Source organism: Scylla paramamosain, chromosome 14, assembly GCF_035594125.1.
Source record: "Scylla paramamosain isolate STU-SP2022 chromosome 14, ASM3559412v1, whole genome shotgun sequence".
NCBI lineage: Eukaryota > Metazoa > Arthropoda > Malacostraca > Decapoda > Portunidae > Scylla > Scylla paramamosain.
Window position 1 is genome coordinate 7,374,923 of NC_087164.1, and position 22,500 is coordinate 7,397,422.

General features: G+C 41.3%; 1 long non-coding RNA gene across 1 annotated transcript in view; it reads right to left on the minus strand.

The window, feature by feature from the left end:
- Positions 1-42: 42 nt before the first annotated feature.
- Positions 43-22,500, minus strand: part of LOC135106686 (uncharacterized) — a 280,738-nt gene continuing 258,280 nt past the window's right edge. Inside the window, exon 5 of the long non-coding RNA XR_010271406.1 lies at positions 43-822. This is a non-coding gene — a long non-coding RNA (uncharacterized LOC135106686). The remainder of the gene's footprint in view (positions 823-22,500) is intronic.

The following is a 22,500-nucleotide window of genomic DNA, read 5'->3' on the forward strand; positions in this document are numbered from 1 at the left end:
TCACTATCTATCATTATCATTACTATTGTCATTTACAATCAAACCTCTATTGTTATATTTCATGTTTGTTTTTTATGCATTTTAATTAGTTTTAATAAACCAATATATTTTTAGCCTGATAATCGCTTATTTTTTTCAACATTATGTCAGCACACACACACACACACACACACACACACACACACACACACACACACACACACACACACACACACAAAGAATGAATAAATTTTATCAATCAAATTAGCATATGAGGTAATAGCATGAGAATTAATACATCAGGAACACAAGATGATCAATAATCAATAGTTTGCAAATAGTAACACTAGACCAATTATCTTTACATAAAAGAAAGACAAGTAAATTTCGTTTCTTCTCTACCACTTCACCAAGTCCTAAGCAAATCTTCCACTGGTACTCAACCTTAGCGAAGCCCGATCCGACCAATCCCGGTAAATCCAGTCCCGTCTCGCTTGATCAGCGCGGCCCAGTGTTCCCAAACTCAGTGTTGTGTCGTCCAGTCATCGTGAAAGAAATCTTGGTATGCTGAGTATTTTTAGCTCAACTACATTTTTATTGTTTACCCTCATCTGGGACTACATTTACCTATCAACACTACGATCACAAAAAAGTCAGTAGCTTTTTTTAGTTTGTCAGTACCAGAAAGTTGGTGCACAGTAAGGAGGGCAGAGACTACACATTTCGGAACTTTCTATGGGTAACTTACAGTATCAAGTAGTCAGTTGTGCGTGGGACGAAGGCGAAGTACTTACATTGATGCGTGTGTGGGTGATACATGATGGCCCTCCACGCCAGCCAGACCTGTCGGGGAGAGACACCATAAATACGAGAAAACAATATTATGCACATGTCACGGGTGGCCTCCTTCAATACGAATATTTTGCCAGAGCCGTGGTGGTTGTTGTTTGTGGTGGTATCAGCAGTGTCTGTGTGCTGACAGTGATTGTCTTCGTTACGCATGGTTACGTTTCTTAACCGATGGAAAAGTTCACAAAAAAAAAAAAAAAAGATATAATATAGATATAATAAAAAATACAACTATGAAAAAAATCAATATATATATATATATATATATATATATATATATATATATATATATATATATATATATATATATATATATATATATATATATATATATATATATATATATATATATATATATATTCAGTCAGATAACAGGAGGAGGAGGAGGAGGAGTAAGTCACTATCACCCGAGTACTGGTTATGTAACAATTACAGTCTGTGTATGAAACGTAGCCCCAATCTCTTTGTTTTAACGCAGTTTTTTATTTATTTATTTTTTTTTTATAGCTGTGACAGTTAAGACGGGAGGGTCCTAAATCCTCTTAGGGAAGATGGGAGCGTATAATAATCAAGGGTAGGTATCCACGTACTTTTAACTCCGACGTCAAAGAGAAGTAGAGCTTCCTGGGAAACAGTGTTAAATATCTGCAGGATTTACTTCACCTACTTCTCTCTGTTCGCAGTGAGCAATACTTTCATGCAATTTTACTGATGTTATTAGATAGATAAAGAATGACGTGGCATCGTGTGTGTGTGTGTGTGTGTGTGTGTGTGTGTGTGTGTGTGTGTGTGTGAGTATGTGTGTGTGTGTGTGTGTGTGTTGTGTGTAGAATAGTTGTCATTGATAATAGAAATGGTAATTATAAATACAATACAAGTTTGTGACATAATCACTCATCTGTACCGGACCGTAGATAAAGAATGACGTGGCATCGTGTGTGTGTGTGTGTGTGTGTGTATGTGTTTGTGTATATGTGTGTTTGTGTATATGTGTGTGTGTGTGTGTGTGTGTGTGTGTGTGTGTGTGTGTGTGTGTGTGTGTGTGTGTGTGTGTGTGTGTGTGTGTAGAACAGTTGTCATTGATAAAAGAAATGATAATTATAAGCACAGTAAGAGTCTGTGACATCATCACTCTTCCCTCCTTTTATTGCTTCTCATTCTATCTCTGCTTCCTATCCATCTCAGGAGAGAGAGAGAGAGAGAGAGAGAGAGAGAGAGAGAGAGAGAGAGAGAGAGAGAGAGAGAGAGAGAGAGAGAGAGAGAGAGAGAGAGAGAGAGAGAGAGAGAGAGATTTAGGTTATGGCACCATTACAAAACTTTAAAAGTACCAAACATTGCAGTTTAAAATATTGATATTAGAAACAAAATTATAGGTATGGTGAAAATGTTAAAAACCAATAAAAAGTAAACATAAAAAAGAAAATGGGATGAAGCATCAAAATCTTAAGTGCTAAAAATGAGAGGGTTTATATTTTAATGTATTATTTAATTCAATTTAATTTGATTTAATTTAATTTGATCTAAAGTGAAGGGGCACTGACCCCACTGACCCAGATCAGTGTGTCTGGCGTCGTTCGTTACGTACCCAAGACACTGTCCCCACTGTCCCAAATATCTGGCGTTGTTCGTTACATGCCCAAAACACTGACGCCACTGACCCAGATATCTGGCGTTGTTCGTTACGTGCCCAAGACACTGACACCACTGACCCAGGCCCCAAGACCCAGCTTTCTTCCTCACCCGCCTCCATATTCTCCCCGTGCAAAAAAAAAATAAACTTCTGCCCAGTACTATATTACTGATAAAATAAATAAAGTAAGAATAGTTAAAAGGTAATCTATAATTTGTTTAGAAGACCAGCCTTCTCCACAAACATAAGGATCTCATGTCCAGGAGAGAGAGCCCTCTCTCCAAGTATCAGCAACATCTGGAAAGTTCCATCCCCATCACGACAACGGAAAAGATATCGCTCCCGCAGCTCCGATACACTGTGGAGTGACACTACTAGAAAGTGTCGCACTGTAATGGGAACTAAGCAGTCATCACAGAAAGGCTGGGTTTCCCGGGACATAAGGTAACCATGAGTGAGACGTGTGTGACCCTTCCGGAGACGGGCCAATACAGTCTCTGAGCAGCGCTCCTGCACATCGACATACGTCCATGGACAGAAAGTTACATTAGTTATCTCACCCATCTTAGTGGTGGCAACCAAATACTCCCACATGCCCTGCCAGCTAGAAAGAACTGCCACCATTATACTGGATTATAAGTTTTGAAAGGGAATGGAAGGTTTGGAAGGAGCAACCCGGGTTGCCGCCTCTTAATTCAGCTTATCGGCTTTCTTATTCCCCTAAACTCCAACATGTGCAGAGCCCCAGCAGAATCAGACGTGGTATCCTCCACGCTGTAAAAGGTATTGTCACTCAAGAATCGATAAAACAAGTGGGTGAAGGGAAGAAGGGCTAAAATGTTGAATAGTGGAAAGAACACTGCAAGAATCGCTAGAAATTGTAAAAGATGAGGTGGGAAGAGTAAAAATAATTCTTAAGGCTAAAATAATGGCAGACAGTTCTACTGTAAAAACAGAGGCAACACCTCGGCAGAGGTGTTGCCTCTTGCACAGAGGCAACCGCCTCGACAGAATGAAGGAAAGGTAACACCAAATTCTACTCCATCTTCAGATTTTGAACAGTCAGTAAATACAGAGATGGAGTCGGAATGTGTGGAATAGTGTTCCAAGAATAATGCACAGGACTCAAAATCCGGTTATTGCGAATAGCAAGGCCGCAAACAGAAATATCTGGGAATTGCCAGTAACCAACTCTACTATATCTACAGGGACTTACAGAAACGGAGGATGCATTTAATACCACCAAACCAGATGCAACCCTAACACCAAAAGGTTTCAGCAAACTCAAGTGAGACACATATAAACGGGAACATGAATTACAGGAGAAGGCCACACAAGAAACAAGAGTCAGGAAGACGTTGAACACGATACCAGCATCTTACTAATATAGACTGGCGAGGCAAGTCCAGCAGAAGGACTCCACTAGTAAGCTAGAGATTGGAGATGACCGAAACGCAACAATTGCCAGGAGAACAACGGCATGGTGCACCGAGTCTAACACACGAAGCCGAGCCTCAATAGCAAAGGAATAAATTTCACAATTGTACTCCAATTTAGAAAGAATAAGAGTCTGCCTGTTGGCGCCCCAAGAAGTATGAGCCAAAACTCCAAGAATTGACAGCGCATTCATACATGCTGCCTTAATATAGCGAAAGTGGGGTACCCAAGTCAGGCAACTGTCAAATATAATTCCCAGGAAACGAGTTTCCTTCACACAAGTGATTCTTCTATAATATAAATATAAGTCTGGGTCAGAGTAAACACAACGGAGGCGGCAAAAATGCATGGCCACAGTACAGCAATGACACTGTTTACAACTACTGCGAAAAGTGTGACATTAAGAATACTTCCTTGCGGCACGCCATCTTCAAGTGAGAGAACTTCTGACAGATCACCACCAACCCGCACCCGTAAAAAAGATAAATGAGATAAAAACTGTTGCATAAAAATAGGGAGTCGGCCAAGGAGACCAAACTCGAACAGACAAAGTAAAATACTATGACGCCATGTTGTGTCACAAGCTTTCTCTAAATCAAAAAAAGACTGTGACATGATGATGCTTATTAGCAAATACCTCACAAATGGAGGATTCCTGAGACAATAAAGCATCAGTCGTAGATTGCATTTTCTGGAAACCATACTGAACAGGAGACAAGTAATTACCTCTCTCCGGTTACCACATAAGCCTGACATTCACCATGCTTTCCAAGAAACTTACAAATGCATGAAGTTGAAGATATGGGGCGATAATTGGTCGCTAACTGATGATCTTTTCCAGGCTTTGGAATGGGGATAATTACAGCAACACCTCAAGAAGATGGAAAATTATTTATTTATTCCAAATAAAGCTATAGAGGTCAAGTAAAAGGTAAAAGTTTCATCGGACATGTGGCTCTTAAAAAGGAATATGGGATGTCACTGGGACCCAAGAATTAATCATGGCACTGGGACAAAGCCATTCGTAGCTCAAAGAAAATGGGACATTATAAGGCTCTACACCAGGGGAGGCAACATTGACGCCAGCAGATTCCAAATGTCGACGATGAAGAGCCTTAGGTGCAGTTGGATCCATTCTCGAGGCACTAACAAAGTGCTCAGGAAACATATTGGCAACTGTTTTAGAGTCTGCCACCGTCTCCCCATCATGGGATAAAACAGGTGGGGGAGGTGCAGAATACTTCCCAGATATCTTGCAGACTCTGTTGAAGACCTCGGTGAGTGCAGTGCGAACCTTGATGGAAGAGACATAACTCTTCCAAGAGTCCCACCTAGCCCTCTTTAAGGTAAGACGCGCGGGCATGCGCTCATCGAAAAGCCTCCAAGAAGTGGACGTTCCCACGATGTCATTGAAGGCGAGAAAAGGCAGCACGCTTTTCTCGAACAGCGGCTGTACAATCCGTATTCCATCAGGGAACAGGACGTCTAGGAAACCAGCCAGAGGTCTTAGGGATGGATTGAAGAGCAGCGGAGTGCAAGACATCAGTGAAGTATGTTGCAGCTTCATCTATTGAGAGAGCATGGGTAGTGAGTTCCGTGAATAGCTGCCAGTCCTCCTTATCTAGACGCCAACAGGGAGGACACGGGTGTGGTGCACAATTAGTTGACTAATAAAACTGGGAAATGATCGCTTCCATATAAATCTGTTAAACATTCCAAGTAAAATCAAGAAAGGAATTAGAGGTACAGAGAGAAAGATCTATCACTGCAAAAGTACCGGTTTGACTGTGGAAATAGGTCATGTCCTCAGAGTTTAAGGCCTTTAATCCTGAATCCTCGAGAAAAGAAGCAAGTAAAAGGCCACTATGGTTGACAGCGCCATCATCCCACAAAGGATGGCAGCCACTGAAGTCTCCCAGTAAAAGAAGAGAAAGAAGAATATTAAATATTCTTCTTTCTCTTCTTTTACTGGGAGACTTCAGTTATCAAGTTCAGTCCTTTCGATAGGAACACTGGGAGGCAGATAGAGGTTGCACAGTGTATTATAAAAACGATTTATAAAAACCTTAACAGCAACAATCTGCAGCGGCAAGTGAATCTGCAGGTGGATAAAAGGGATATCTGTGCGAACAAAGATGACAGTGCCAACGGGGTGGCTCTGACCTGGAAATAGAATGAAGAAAGCACGATACCCAGAAGGACTAAAGTGAGTGGATTCTCCGAGCATTGTCTCTTGCAAACAAATGCAAGCAGGAGAAAACCTAGAGATGAATAATCCGAGATCCTCTCAGGAGGCATGCAAACCACTGCAATTTCACTAATAGAATCTTGAATACTGTTATTTTGAGTTGGTTTTCAAGGAAGCCCAAAAGTGAAGCTTCCCTTTGGCAACCTGACTACGTACCTTATTCAGGCAGCGAGGCTTATCTGGACCTACATTGCTTGTAGGCACAGAAACCTGAGATTCAGTAACTGGTGTGGGGAAAGCAACCCACACACGAGTCTCTGAAACTCCCGACAAGACCAGAGGAGGAGGAGGAATCATTGGCCTAGACATAATAGTATCACTCCTGGAGAAGGGCCTATTGGGAAGAAGGGATGGGACGCTCACTGAGTCAAGGGACTCAGCATATCCATGGGAACGTTTATTTTGGAACTGTGGAGGAAGTTTGTATTTGTATTTGTCTGTTGAGGTTTAAAAGTCTTCGGGGTCGTTCGTGGTTGAATATCCATGGGGCCGTGGACATCTGCAATATGTACTTTTGTATAAGGAGACTGTGATGTAGCTGGTGCAGTGGAGGGCTTTGTTGAAAATGTAGTGGAAAGCTTGGTTGAAAGTGCAGAGAAGGTGACACTTTCCAAAACAGAAAATTTATTGGACACGATAACTGAAGGAGCAACACTCACAACAACGGGGAGGAAATAGTTGTTGGTTGAGAAAGCCTGTGATAGAGGAGATCGAACTAGAGTGTAGGAAAGAGGCGTAGGTCTTTGCCCCACCATCTTTTTGTTGAAAAAGAAGTTCCTGCCTGGCACTACTAAGCCAGGTAAAGAGTGTCCTGCTCTAGACGATACCTTTTGCATTGTCGAGAACGTAGCAGATGAGGCTCCCTACAGTAGAAGCAATAGGATTCTGATTCGCATTCGGTAGTAGGGTGTGAGTCAAGAGCTGAGCAGTGACCACACTGGTGTCGGTTGGGACAGTTTTTCCTCCCATGACTGAACTCATTACATCAATAGTATTGTAGAGGTCGATTGATAAAAGCCTTTACTGCGAGAGAAAAGAGGACCAATCTTAACACGGTCAGGTAGAAAAGAACCGTAAAAAGCGAGCATGATCATGTTACTATTTCCTCTAATTCTGGCTACTCGCTGAATATTATCAGGGCATAGCTGAAGAATGGCATCTGGGAATTCGTACAGGTCCTGGTTGTAAATGCGTCCTTTGCAGTAATTGAATGTTCGGTGTGGCTTGATGGATTCGAAGGTCCCATCCGATGGACAAGGTATATAGAAGAGCATCATTGCCTGCGTTAAATCTTTAGCTCTGATCAACACACCATATACATCATATTTCTTGATGTTATTTGTAGGGAGAACTCCAATCTCCCTTTCTAGATACTTGGCAACATGAATAAAGTTTTTCGACCTTTCCTATAGTATGCTACAAACCAGTAAGGTGTAGGTGGGTGGCGAACTTTGGAAGCACGTTCTTGAGGATCATCAAAGACATTAGGATAATAATCATTCTCGCTGTCAACGACATTGCTTGATCGAATGATCTCAGCAATTAAATTGTTGTCTCCAAGATGCAGAGAAATTATTGCCTCAAGAGCAGCTTTGGCGACAACGTCAAATGTAAATGCCACATAGCACCGATTAAATAGACAATCGCCTTTGTATTTCAGACAAATATGGAGAACCACAAGAATCAACAACTGACCCAAAAGGTCTTCTCCCATTGGAGGCAACAGCAGGGGGGGGGGAGTACGAGCTCCTGCCTGCACCTCACCATTACGAATAGTGGGTGACGTCTAGAGGGCCTGGTCGACCACCTTCGAGGACCAGAGGAATTTTTATCTGTACCCATCAGGATATTATAAAAATGAAAATGGCTCCAGGAGCCAAGGCAAATCGCCTACCAGGACTACGAGGGACTCCACGAACGGTGTATCTCGTCCCCATGGAGGCCACTCGTTTTAAAAGGTGTCCCTTCATGATTCGAAAGTTTGTCCACGACAGAGCTAATACCTCTTCCCAGAACGCATCCCACCCCAAATACCCAAACATCCAACACAGGACGACCTAAAAAAAGTAGCCCCTCTAGTGAGCGGCATTGTTGACCTGTACTGGCAGCCTTACTCCGGGAACCATTTAGTCTGGTCCCTCACTGGCGACCTTGCTAGCATGAGTAGTCCTCTCTCACTAAGTAGGGCGGAGCAGGGGGTGAAGCCCCTTGAAGCCTCGGTCGCCAGGTCATAGGGACACGCAGGCTCCCCCACCACGACAAGGTGGTTCCCACAAGGATAGAGAGAGAGAGAGAGAGAGAGAGAGAGAGAGAGAGAGAGAGAGAGAGAGAGAGAGAGAGAGAGAGAGAGAGAGAGAGAGAGAGAGAGAGAGAGAGAGAGAGTGAAATTTTGTTCAACTTAGTCCAATTTTAGTGCTGCTACTCTCAATAGTGTCATAATAATTACTGAGATGACAGATATTATAATAATAATAATTATCATAACGAGTATTATTCTTTTTCATACCTTCAATTCATGAAGCACACACTCATCATTAATCTCCCTTGGCCCCCCTACCATCTCCTGTTTAATTCCTCCCCATCCTCCCGTCCTCCGCGTTCATGCTGCTAATTAGTAAATGCCGTGTGAAGAACAAGTGCTTTTAGGACATTTGTCTTCCAAGAGACGCTCATCATCCTTCTTGGGTGATTGTACACCAGCCTGATGGGAAAACCGATAAGTATTACACTTGTCTATCAAACTTAAACTTAATGCATAAGTCTATTATTTATGCAACCAAATCATATACAAAGAAGCTAGTGAGCATGATAACTCAAGAAAAATCTACTCTCAAATGGTGCGAGTAATGGTAAACTTATGCGAGCGAGAGTAATGTCATCTCCACTGCCACTTGCAGTGGAATTTCACAAATCTTTTTGCATTTAGCTTAACTTAACCTAACCACATCACCTCAAAGAGTGATATTTAACAAATCCTTTTACATTCAGCCTAACAACCTAATCCAACCACCCCAAAGTCCCTTGCAGAGAATAAGCAGAATTTAAGAAATCCTTTTGAATTCAACCTAGCTTAACTCAAGGTTAAGGGAGTAAGTGGAATTCAAGGGAATGCGAGTAGCCTACCTCGGACAGCGCAACAACTACACGCATCTTTGCCTCGTCGCTTCATGATCTTTCTGAATATGAAGTGCTTATAATACCCACTCAGGCAACAAAGTCTCTAGAGCATTCCCATGGATTTTATCCGAGTTACAGATATCAATGAATCCCAGCATACAATGTGTAGTATTTATTCTCTTTTATTTGCAGTAAATGTTGTGGTGAGGGGATCTGCCTTGAATTTTTTGTAAATAGACCTCACTCTTTACAGATTGCTTTGTGATTAATGACGTAATCTATTCACAAGTGAAATTTCACATTTCCTCCATCGCTGATCTTGAGAAACATCTATGCCCATGTACTAGAATAAGAGATGTAGAAAATCATTTGCTACAAAATGCAAAAAAAAAAAACACACATTGAATTTGCTTTTGCTTCCGCTTGTACAGTGAACGTGTACGTGAAAAGAAATGAAACCGTTATGAGGAAAAAAGAACAACTCTCTGAAGTAAAAATAACACAAAATTCATCTACCATGGACATCCAGTCTGATGGACGAGTATGAGTTACCGGGATCGATTGTTACACATAGACAAAAAGCGAGGTGGATAGACGGACAGGCACTCGTATAGATAGACATAAGTACGTACTTCAGAGGGGGTTTTATCTGTGTTTTTGTAGCCCTTGGCCAGAAGCCCCTCTTACATTAAAAAAAAAAAAAAAGAAGTAGGTATAGGTGGTTAGGTACTATTTACTTGGTAGAGAGGAAGATAGGTTGAAAGTTTTTAGATTTTTGCATTTTAGTGTGTGTGTGTGTGTGTGTGTGTGTGTGTGTGTGTGTGTGTGTGTGTGTGTGTGTGTGTGTGTGTTTTGTTCTCTATTCAAGACACTAAAGGATAGTTTCAGACATATTTGATTTTGTTGTTCCTTAAATATGTCGTCTCCTTCCCATCTCAAGTTAATAATCTTTCTCAGTACTGTTCCAGTTCATCTTATGACTGCACACCCATTACTGTGCTCCTCAAGAGCAAAAATGTTCTTGGCACAATAAGCGTTCCGTCCTCAAGGGAAAAAAATGAAAATAAAAAATAAAAAATAAATAAATAAATAAAAAATAAACAAATAAATAAATAAATAAATAAATAAATAAAATGTCCTTCTCCCTTTGCTGGCCTTCAGGTACAACTGCATACCTGAGGGACCGCTGGGACACAATTATCACCAGTCCCGCTGTGAGTATAGAAGTTTTAGCAGACCTCTAGTTTACATGGTGCTAAGTTTTCAAGCAGATATGTCAGTCCTTCAGTTTATTTCGTAAAACCGACTTGAGTTTAATCTGCCCACCAAAGCGGAGAGTGTCACCCGCTGTGATTCACTTCTTCCATATTCAATCGTCCTTCATGAAGTGGAAAGGTGTGGGTGATGTGGAGCGGCCGAACAGTATTATTCCTGGGAATTATTGAGAATTATTGGGTTTCGCTTCTTACACCTTGCATAATGAAGGAGAGTGATGGAAAAGACATGAAATCTCACCTTGCATCAATCAAGCTTTTACTGGAAGGAAATATTGGAACATATAAGTCTATGTAAAGCAGGGTTTTTTGCACCACTCATAACAACACGTGCTTTCCAAATTCCACCTCGTGTCCCTTCTTTGAGTTCACTGTCTGTTGTTCAGGAATTCTTCATAGCTTCATTCATGTCTTATGATTTTGTCTGTAGCAGGTATGGTTTTTCTTGCGTATCCAACAGAAACCGGGACACGATTTTTTTTTTTTTTTTATGTAGGAAGGACACTGGCCAAGAGCAACAAAAATCTAATAAAAAAAATGCCCATTGAAATGCCAGTCCCATAAAAGGGTCAAAGCAGTGGTCAAAAATTGATGAATAAGTGTCTTGAAACCTCCCTCTTGAAGGAATTCAAGTCATAGGAAGATGGAAACACAGATGCAGGCAGGGAGTTCCAGAGTTTACCAGAGAAGGGATGAATGATTGAGAATACTGGTTAACTCTTGCATTAAAGAGGTGGACAGAATAGGGGTGAGAGAAAGAAGAAAGTCTTGTGCAGCGAGGCCGCGGAAGGAGGGGAGGTATGCAGTTAGCAGGATCAGAAGAGCAGTTAGCATGAAAATAGCGGTAGAAGACAGCTAGATATGCAACATAGCATACATACATAGCAACATAACTTCATAGAAGCTGTTTTAGCTAGAGATGAGATGTGAAGTTTCCAGTTCAGATTATAAGTAAAGGACAGACCGAGGATGTTCAGTGTAGAAGAGGGGGACAGTTGAGTGTCATTGAAGAAGAGGGGATAGTTGTCTGGAAGGTTGTGTCGAGTTGATAGATGGAGGAATTGAGTTTTTGAGGCATTCAACAATACCAAGTTTGCTCTACCCCAATCAGAAATTTTTAAAAGATCAGAAGTCAGGCGTTCTGTGGCTTCCCTGCGTGATATGTTTACCTCCTGAAGGGTTGGACGTCTATGAAAAGACGTGGAAAAGTCCAAGATGGTATCATCAGCGTAGGAGTGAATAGGACAAGAAGTTTGGTTTAGAAGATCATTAATGAATAATAAGAAGAGAGTGAGTGACAGGACAGAACCCTGAGGAACACCACTGTTAATAGATTTAGGAGAAGAACAGTGACCGTCTACCACAGCAGCAATAGAACGGTCAGAAAGGAAACTTGAGATGAAGTTACAGAGAGAAGGATAGAAACCGTAGGAGGGTAGTTTGGAAATCAAAGCTTTGTGCCAGACTCTATCAAAAGCTTTTGATATGTCCAAGGCAACAGCAAAAGTTTCACCAAAATCTCTAAAAGAGGATGACCAAGACTCAGTAAGGAAAGCCAGAAGATCACCAGTAGAGCGGCCTTGACGGAACCCATACTGGCGATCAGATAGAAGGTTGTGAAGTGATAGATGTTTAAGAATCTTCCTGTTGAGAATAGATTCAAAAACTTTAGACAGGCAGGAAATTAAAGCAATAGATCGGTAGTTTGAGGGATTAGAACGGTCACCCTTTTTAGGAACAGGTTGAATGTAGGCAAACTTCCAGCAAGAAGGAAAGGTAGATGTTGACAGACAGAGCTGAAAGAGTTTGACTAGGCAAGGTGCAAGCACGGAGGCACAGTTTCGGAGAACAATAGGAGGGACCCCATCAGGTCCATAAGCCTTCCGAGGGTTTAGGCCAGCGAGGGCATGGAAAACATCATTGCGAAGAATTTTAATAGGTGGTATGAAGTAGTCAGAGGGTGGAGGAGAGGGAGGAACAAGTCCAGAATCGTCCAAGATAGTGTTTTTAGCAAAGGTTTGAGCGAAGAGTTCAGTTTTAGAAATAGATGTGATAGCAGTGGTGCCATCTGGTTGAAATAGAGGAGGGAAAAAAGAAGAAGCAAAGTTATTGGAGATATTTTTGGTTAGATGCCAGAAATCACGAGGGGAGTTAGATCTTGAAAGGTTTTGACATTTTCTGTTAATGAAGGAGTTTTTGGCTAGTTGGAGAACAGACTTGGCATGGTTCCGGGCAGATATATAAAGTGCATGAAATTCTGGTGATGGAAGGCTTAAGTACCTTTTGTGGGCCACCTCTCTATCATGTATAGCACGAGAACAAGCTGTGTTAAACCAAGGTTTAGAAGGTTTAGGACGAGAAAAAGAGTGAGGAATGTATGCCTCCATGCCAGACACTATCACCTCTGTTATGCGCTCAGCACACAAAGACGGGTCTCTGACACGGAAGCAGTAGTCATTCCAAGGAAAATCAGCAAAATACTTCCTCAGGTCCCCCCAACTAGCAGAGGCAAAACGCCAGAGGCACCTTCGCTTACGGGGATCCTGAAGAGGGATTGGAGTGATAGGACAAGATAAAGATATGAGATTTTGATCGGAGGAGCCCAACGGAGAAGAAAGGGTGACAGCATAAGCAGAAGGATTAGAGATCAGGAAAAGGTCAAGAATGTTGGGTGTATCTCCACGACGGTCAGGAATACGAGTAGGGTGTTGCACCAATTGCTCTAGGTCGTGGAGGATAGCAAAGTTGTAGGCTAGTTCACCAGGATGGTCAGTGAAGGGAGAGGAAAACCAAAGCTGGTGGTGAACATTGAAGTCTCCAAGAATGGAGATCTCTGCAAAAGGGAAGAGGGTCAGAATGTGCTCCACTTTGGAAGTTAAGTAGTCAAAGAATTTCTTATAGTCAGAGGGGTTAGGTGAGAGGTATACAGCACAGATAAATTTAGTATGAGAGTGACTCTGTAGTCGTAGCCAGATGGTGGAAAACTCGGAAGATTCAAGAGCAGGTTAAGTCATTGCGCACATAAACGCAGCATCCAGCTTTGGATCGAAAATGAGGATAGAGGAAGTAGGAGGGAACAGAAAAGGGGCTACTGTCAGTTGCCTCAGACACCTGAGTTTCAGTGAGGAAAAGAAGATGAGGTTTAGAAGAGGAGAGGTGGTGTTCTACAGATTGAAAATTAGATCTTAGACCGCGAATGTTGCAGAAGTTAATGAAGAAAAAGTTGAGGGGGGTGTCAAGACACTTAGGGTCGTCGACAGAAAGGCAGTCCGACCTGGGGACATTTATGGTCCCCTCCCCAGATGGGGACTCCGAGGCTGGTGTAGGAGTCGCCATGATAATTTTAAAATTTTTGAGTGAAGGGTGTGTGTGTTATTAGGTGCTTGTAGTTTTGTGTGGAGAGGAAGAGAGTTGTCTTTAGAGGGCAGGCTGTGACTACCCCCTTGTGTTGTGAGACACAAAGGAAAACGTTCAGTGAGGTCACAGCTGGGTTTAATGATAAGTTCACAGCACCCCATGAACAGTGCTTTAGACCTCACTGGGAGTAATTATCGTTTCGTCAGGTGTCTACTGCCTCCTCCAGTAAACCAGTAGAGGTGAAATGCAACCGGACGGCAGAGCACGTGCGGTCATGAGTAGAGCAAAAATCGCTGCTTTACACAGACTTGAATGCCCCATTATTTCCCTGTCCGTCCAAGTGTGGAATATGCTTCACATGTCTGGGTGGGTTCCACTCATACAACTCTTCTAGACAGGGTAGTCAAAATCTTTTCGTCTCATCAACTCCTCTCGTCTAATTGACTGTCTTCAGCCTCTCTCTCATCACCGCAATGTTGCCCTGGCTGTCTTCTACCGCTATTTTCATGCTAACTGCTCTTCTGATCTTGCTAACTGCATGCCTCATCTCCTCTCGCAGCCTCGCTGCACAAAACTTTCTTCTTTCCCTCACCCCTATTGTGTCCACCTCTCTAATGCAAGAATTAATCTTTATTCTCAATCATTCATCACTTTCTCTGGTAAATTCTGGAACTCCATGCCTGTTTCTGTATTTTCACCTTCCTATGACTTGAATTCCTTCAAGAGGGAAGTTTCAAGACACTTATCCTTCAATTTTTGACTACCGCTTTGGACCCTTTTATGGGACTGGCATCTCAGTGGACTTTTTTTATTGGATTTTTGTTGCCCTTGGCCAGTGTCCCTCCTATATATATATATATATATATATATATATATATATATATATATATATATATATATATATATATATATATATATATATATATATATATTCATCTACTAACCTCATTTTCTTTTCCTCACTGAAGCACAGGTGTCTGAGGCAACTGACAGTAACCCCTTTTCTGTTCCCTCCTACTTTCTCTACCCTCATTTTCAGTCCAAAGCTGGATGTTGCGTCTATGTATGCAGCGACTTAATCTGCTCTCGTCCCTACGTTCTTGAATCTTCTGAGTTTTCTACCATATGGCTACGACTACAGAGTCACTCTCAAACCAGATTTATCTGTGCTGCATAACTCTCACCTAACTCCCCTGATTATAAGAAATTCTTTGACTACTTAACTTCCAAAGTGGAGCAAATTCTGAATCTCTTCCCTTTTGAGGAGATCTCCATTCTTGGAGACTTCAATGTTCACCACAAGCTTTGGCTTTCCTCTCCCTTCACTGACCATTTTGGTGGACTAGCCTTTATCTTCGCTATTCTCCACGACCTAGAGCAATTGGTGCAACACCCTACTCGTATTCCTGACCGTCTTGGAGATACGCCCAACATTCTTGACCTTTTCCTAACGTCTAATCCTCCTTATGCTGTTACCCTATCTTTTCTGTTGGGCTCCTCCAATCACAATCTCATATCTGTAACATGTCTTGTTGCTCCAATCCCTCCTCACGATCCCCCTAAGCGGAGGTGTTTCTGGCATTTTGCTTCTGCTAGTTGGGGAGAACCTGAGGAGGTATTTTGACGATTTTTCTTGAAACGACTGCTGTTTTCGTGTCAGAGACCGTCTCTGTGTGCCGAGAGCATAACAGAGGTGATAGTGTATTGTATCAAGGCGTACATTTATCACTGTTTTTCTCGACCTAAACCTTCCAAAACTTAGTTTAACACAGCCTGTTCTCGTGTTATACATAGAGGTGGCCCACAAAAGGTACCTGAGCCTTCCATCACCAGAATCTCATGCACTTCACATTTCTGCCCGGAACTATGCCAAGTCTGTTCTCCAACTAGCCAAAAGCTCCTTCATTAATAGAAAGTGTCAAAATCTTTCAAGATCTAACTCCCCTCGTGACTTCTGACACTTAGCCAAAAAACATCTCCAATAACTTTGCTTCTTCTTTTCCTCCTTTATTTCAAGCAGATGGCACCACTGTTATTTCATATATCCTTAAAGGTGAACTCTTCGCTCAAACCTTTGCTAAAAACTCTACCTTGAATGATTCAAGGCTTGTTCCTCCCTCTCCTCCACCCTCTGACTACTTCAAGCTGCCTATTAAAATTCTTTGCAATGATGTTTTCCATGCCCTCGTTGGGCTATACCCTCGAAAGGTTTATGAACCTGATGGGATCCCTCCTATTGTTCTCTGAAACTGCGCCTCCGTGTTTGCACCTTGCCTATTCACACATTTTTAACTCAGTCAACATCAACCTTTCCTTCTTGCTGGAAGTTTGCCTACATTCAGCCTGTTCCTTAAAAGGGTGAATATTCTAATCCCTCAAGGTACCGTCCTATTGCTTTAATTTCCAGACTATCTAAAGTTTTTTAATCTATCCTCAACAGGAAGATTCTTAAAAATCTATCACTTCACAACCTTCTATGTGATCACCAGTATTCTGTCAAGGCGGCTTTACTAGTGATCTTCTGTGTCTTGGTCATCCTTTTTTTAGAGATTTTGGTGATTTTTTTGCTGTTGCCTTGGACATATCAAAAGCTTTTGATAGAGTCTGGCACAAAGCTTTGATTTCCAAACTACCCTCCTATGGCTTTTATCCTTCTCCCTGTAACTTCATCTCAACTTTCTTTTCTGACCGTTCGTTCTATTACTGCTGTGGTAGACGGTCACTGTTCTTCTAGTAAATCTATTAACAGTGGTGTTCCTCAGGGTACTTTCCTGTCACCCACTCTCTTCCTATTATTCATCAATGATCTTCTAAACCAAACTTCTTGTTTACCCACTCTTACGCTGATGATACCACCCTACGTCTTTTCATAGCCGCCCAACCCTTCAGGAAGTAGACAGTTCACGCAGGAAAGCCACAAAACGCCTGACTTCTGATCTCTCTAAAACTTTTTTATTGGGGCAGAGCAAACTTGGTATTCTTCAGTGTCTCAAAAACTCAATTCCTACATCTATCAACTCAACACAACCTTCCATACAACTATCCCCTCTTCTTCACTGACACTCAATGGCTAGTGGCTGCGTCAATTGAGCGCTAGTGAGCGGCGGAGGGCCACATCGAGACTTATCTCTCGTTGGACATAGTCTTGGATGAGTGTGTGCACAAAATTCTAAACAAACTCTAAAAAAATAAGTGCTGTGGTGTTGCTGTTTAATTGATAAAAAAAGACAGTGACATATTCCAGACGTCTCTTCAGTACCTTGAGACACAGAGAAAGAGTGACCTATTCCTAACGTCTCTCCAGTAATCCGAGACGCAGGGAACACAGTGACACATTCCTAAAGTCTCTCCTGCAACAGAGACCCAGAGACAGACTGACATATTCCTAATGTCTCTCCAGTAACCAGAGACGCAGAGTGCCTCACTTAATAACATTCAGAAACACCACTTATTTCCCGTAACAGATGAATTCTTCAATTGTAACTATAAATAAAGTTGTTAAGAGTTTATATTAATATAATTAATATAACACTGCCTTAAGTGAATAAAATGTTCTCCTTGTAATACTGCTGGGTTACATAAAAACAGTGCCATGCTGTTGAAATTAAATGACGCCATGATACTGAGAACACACTGACCCCACTGACACAGGCCCCACGGCCCAGTGTTGTTCGTTCTGTCTTCCTCACATGCCTCTGGGTTCTTCTGACCCAAAATTAAAGTTCTGCCTAATAATATATTTCTAGTAAAACAATTTAAATTTGTAATATTAAAAAAATGCCCGGGGAAAGATCCTTCTCTTCAAGTATCAGTGAGATTTGAAAAGTCCCTCTTCACAACGACAGAACAGGAATTGCTCATGCAGGTTCATCAGACTGGGACATTACCAGAAAGTGTCGCACTGTAAGGGAGACTAAACAGTCATCACAGTATGGTTGTGTTACCCGGGACATTAGGCAATCATGTGTGAGACGTGTGTGACCTATCTGAAGACGGCCGAGTGCAGTCGTTGCACATGGAAATATGTCCAAGGACGGACAGCAAAAGATGTTATCTCCCCCAACTTAGTGATGGCAACTAAAGTCTTCCACCTGTTCTGCTAACTGGCAAGAACTGCCATCTTAACCCTAGATCACTAAATTTGTTTCCCAGTCACACTATCACTAAACTCGGGTTTCTCGCATCCATTTTCTAAAATTGAAAAACCATACCAAATATACATATTTATTAAAGTAAACATTAACACACTTAATTTTCGGTATATAACTAATACCTAGACCTATTATTTATTATTTTTGCCCTTAATTACATTTTTAATTTTTTTTTTAAATAAATATGAGGATTGAAAAAAAAAATTGAAAAATATTAATTAAAAAAAATAAATAAACCACAGATTTCCTTCTTATTTTGTAGTTTTTCTTCCAGATGGATCAACTCTGCTCTCAGAGACTAATCCAACTAAACTAGGGTGTTAGAAACGTATCTGTAAATAAAACGGGAGCAGTAAACTCGGGTGTAAGGTACCCGAATGGTAATTTATGGAAAAAACCGGTGCGCGCAGTGGAGGAACGTGACTCACCTTTGTCTGAGCTTGTGAAACACTTAAGGTACTGAAAAGTACAGGACGGTTGTCACATGGGAACATCACGTGATCAGTGTGACTTCACTAGCCCCGGGTATCTCACACCCGGGGATAGTGAAAAAAAATAGGAAGGCTAAAAATCATTCTTAAAGCAAGGATAACTTAAGGGTTAATAGAGAAATACAAAACTTAATTTTAAATGGAAGGAGCAACTCGAGTTACCGCCTCATTCCCCAAAACTCCCGTTATGTGTCAGACCCAGCAAAACTCATCGTGGTAGCCTCTACGTTGGAGAAGGTAGAGCCACTCAAGAATTAATAAAATAAGAGGATGAAGGGAAGGACTTAATAGTGCCATTAGAGCACTACGAATCACTAAAAATTGTAAAAACGAAATAGGAAGACTAAAAATCATTCTTAAGGCAAGGATAATGGGAGACAGCTCTGCGGTGAAAATAGAAGCAACATCAGGGAGGTTACCCTCCCTGATGTTGAATGAGGGAGAAGATAACACCATATCCGACCGCAGAATCAGACTTTGAACCATCTGTAAAAGCGAATGGAGTCTCAGTAAGCTGAACAGATTTTAATATATCAGTAAATTATATAACAATCCCTTCAGAACTGCCAAAGTCAGCTAACGAACGATCAGATAAAACGAGTTCTGTAAAAAGCTGCCAACTAGCCCTGTATAGACGACACTGGAAAAGACGAGACAGTAGTTCAGACTCTGCTTATTCCAGTATTATGGGGAAGTGGTCGCTGCCATACAAATTTGGCAAAACCTGCAAACTGAAATCTAAAATGGTATCAGGGTAAATGGGAGATATCAACAGATGTAAATGTTCCAGTTTGACTATGAAAATGCGTCTTGAGAGAGAGAGAGAGAGAGAGAGAGAGAGAGAGAGAGAGAGAGAGAGAGAGAGAGAGAGAGAGAGAGAGAGAGAGAGAGAGAGAGAGAGAGAGAGAGAGAGAGAGAGAGAGAGTTTTCTAGTGTGTGTGTGTGTGTGTGTGTGTGTGTGTGTGTGTGTGTGTGTGTGTGTGTGTGTGTGTGTGTGTGTGTGTGTGTGTGCTGCGAGAGACGTAAATGCACCATAACGTAGAGCGTACTCACCACAATGAGCACAATACAAGTGAAATTATCACTCTTCTACCACCTCCAACCAGAGTTAGCATTAAATCATCCCCCCTCCCCCCTAAAAAAAAAAAAAAACCCGCCTCCCCCCCAAAAAAAAAAAAATAAAATAAATAAAAAAAAAAAACAGCTTAAGTTTTTTTTTTGTTTGTTTAAATATTTTACATATCAAAATTTTGTTACATATCATATTCATAAATAAGGTCTATATATGTACATATACATAAGAACTGTAAAAGTAGTCAACCTTGACCTGTTCATTTCCTATACAGTACAAGATAACACAGGCTTTGTCCAACCGGACCAATCTGTATCACCATGACCTAAACAAGTTTCTGTTCTCCATTAACAGAAAGTGTCAAAATCTTTCAAGATCTAACTCCCCTCGTGACAAATGTCACCTAGCCAAAAAAACATCTCCAGTAACTTTGCTTCTTCATCTTTCCCTCCTTTATTTCATCCTGATGGCACCACTGCCATCTCATCTATTTCTAAAGCTGAAGTCTTTGCTCAAACATTTGCTAAAAATTCTACCTTAGATGATTCAGGGCTTGTTTCTCCCTCTCCTCCATCCTCCAATTACTTCATACTACCCATTAAAATCCTTCGCAGTAATATTTTCCATGCCCTCGCTGACCTAAACCCTAGGAAGGCTTATGGACCCAATGGGGTCCCTCCTATTGTTCTCCGAAACTGTGCCTCCGTGCTTGCAGCTTGCCTAGTCAAACTCTTTCAGCTCCAGCAATCAACATCTACCTTTCCTTCTTCCTTGAAGTTTGCCTCTGTTCAGCTATTCCTAAAAAGGGTGACTGTTCTAATCCCTCAAACTATCGTCCTATTGGTTTAATTTCCCACCTGCCTAAAGTTTCGAATCTATCCTCAACAGGAAGATTCTTAAACATATATCACTTCACAACCTTTTATCTGATCGCCACTATAGGTTCCGTCGAGACCGCTCTATTGGTGATCTTCTGGCTTTCTTTACTGAGTCTTGGTCATCCTCTTCTAGGGATTTTGAAGTCTGGCACAAAGCTTTGATTTCCAGACTGCCTTCCTACGGCTTCATTCCTTCTCTGTAACTTCATCTCAGGTTTTCTTTCTGACCATTTTATTGTTGCTGTGGTACATGGTCACTGTCCTTTTGCTAAATCTATTAACAGTGCTCAGGGTTCTGTTCTGTCCTCCTATAATTCATCAATGATCTCCTAAACCAAACTTCTTGGTATCCACTCTTACGCTGATGATACCACCCTGCACTTTTCCACGTTTTTTTTTTTTTTTTGTAGACGTCCAACCCTTGAGGAAGCAAACAGTTCTCGTAGGGAAGCCACAGAACGCCTGACTTCTGATCTCTCTCTGAAATTTCTGATTGGGGCAGAGCAAACTTATTGTTCAATACCTCAGTAACTCAATTCCTCCATATATCAACTCAACACAACTTTCTAGACAACTATCCCCTCTTCTTCAATGACACTCATCTGTTCTCCTCTTGGTTCCTTCTCCTCTCCTTGGTTCTCCTCATCTGTTCTCCTCCTTTACTTATAATCTAAACTGGAAACTTCACATCTCATCTCTAGCTAAAACAGCTTTTATGAAGTTAGGCATTCTGAGTCGTCTCCGCCAGTTTTTCTCACTCCCTAAGATGCTAACTCTGTACAAGGGCCTTACCTGTCTATGTATGGAGTATGCTTCACATGTATGGGGGTTTCCACTCATACCGCTCTTTTAGACAGGTTGGAATCAAAAGCATTTCATCCTATCAACTCATCTTCTCTACGTAACTGACTGTCTTCCGCCTCTCTCTCTCATCGCTGTAATGTTGCATCTCTTGCTATCTTCTACCGCTTTTTTCATGCTAACTGCTCTTCTGAACTTGCTAACTGCATGCCTTCCCTCCTCCCGTGGCCTCGCTGCACAAGACTTTCTTCTTTCTCTCACCAAAATTCTGTCCACTACTATAATGCAAGAGTTAACGATTATTCTTAATCATTCATCCCTTTCTCTGGTAAACTCTGGAATTCCCTTCCTGCTTTTGTATTTCTTCTCTCCTATGACTTGAACTCTTTCAAGAGAGAGGTTTCAAGACACTTATGCTTTAATATTTGACGACCGCTTTTGACTCTGTTCGGAGACCGGCATCTCTTTGGCCTTTTTTTCCTTTATTATATTTTGTTGCTCTTGGCCGCACTAGTGCCTTTCCTACATGAAAAAAAAAATTCAATCCTTTTGTTTCATTCTAGATTACTTTTTAATTGCTTATTTAAACATATTTACATGTAAATACGAAGAATAAACGGAAATAATAAATAAAACCTTAACAAAAAACAATAACCACCCCCCAAAAAAAAAAATTCCAGATAATCTTTCGCCTGTCATTCTTGAAACAAGTCCTTCGAACACTTTCATAATTAACCTCATTCATTTGCACCTTATTCCAATAAGACGAGCCTTTCATGACCACTTCTCGACAACTTCCTGGTCTCCTTCCCTCGCGTGGGAACGGCACTCCACCAGGACACTACAACATTATATCCAAGTTGCGCCTCCTAATTTCCTCTCCCGAATTGTTTCCACGAAAAAAAAAAAAAAAAAAATTTGCTCCCTGCCATACCCTCAGATAAATAACACGTTACTGGTAAACTCTATTGCAGGATATTTTACTTCGAACTTTTTTGTTTTCACTTAAAGAAATATAATGTCAGTATATCTCTAAATAAGCTCGCTGCTGAGCTACAGATTATTTCATTGCACGAGTTTTAAATGATGTAAGTTGTTCAGAAAGGTAATGTATATTACGGCTAATGTTAAGAAATTAAATACACATATAATATTACGAGCATATGAGGTGCCGCATTTAAATGACACGAGATGAAAATATGCGTATAAGTTCATA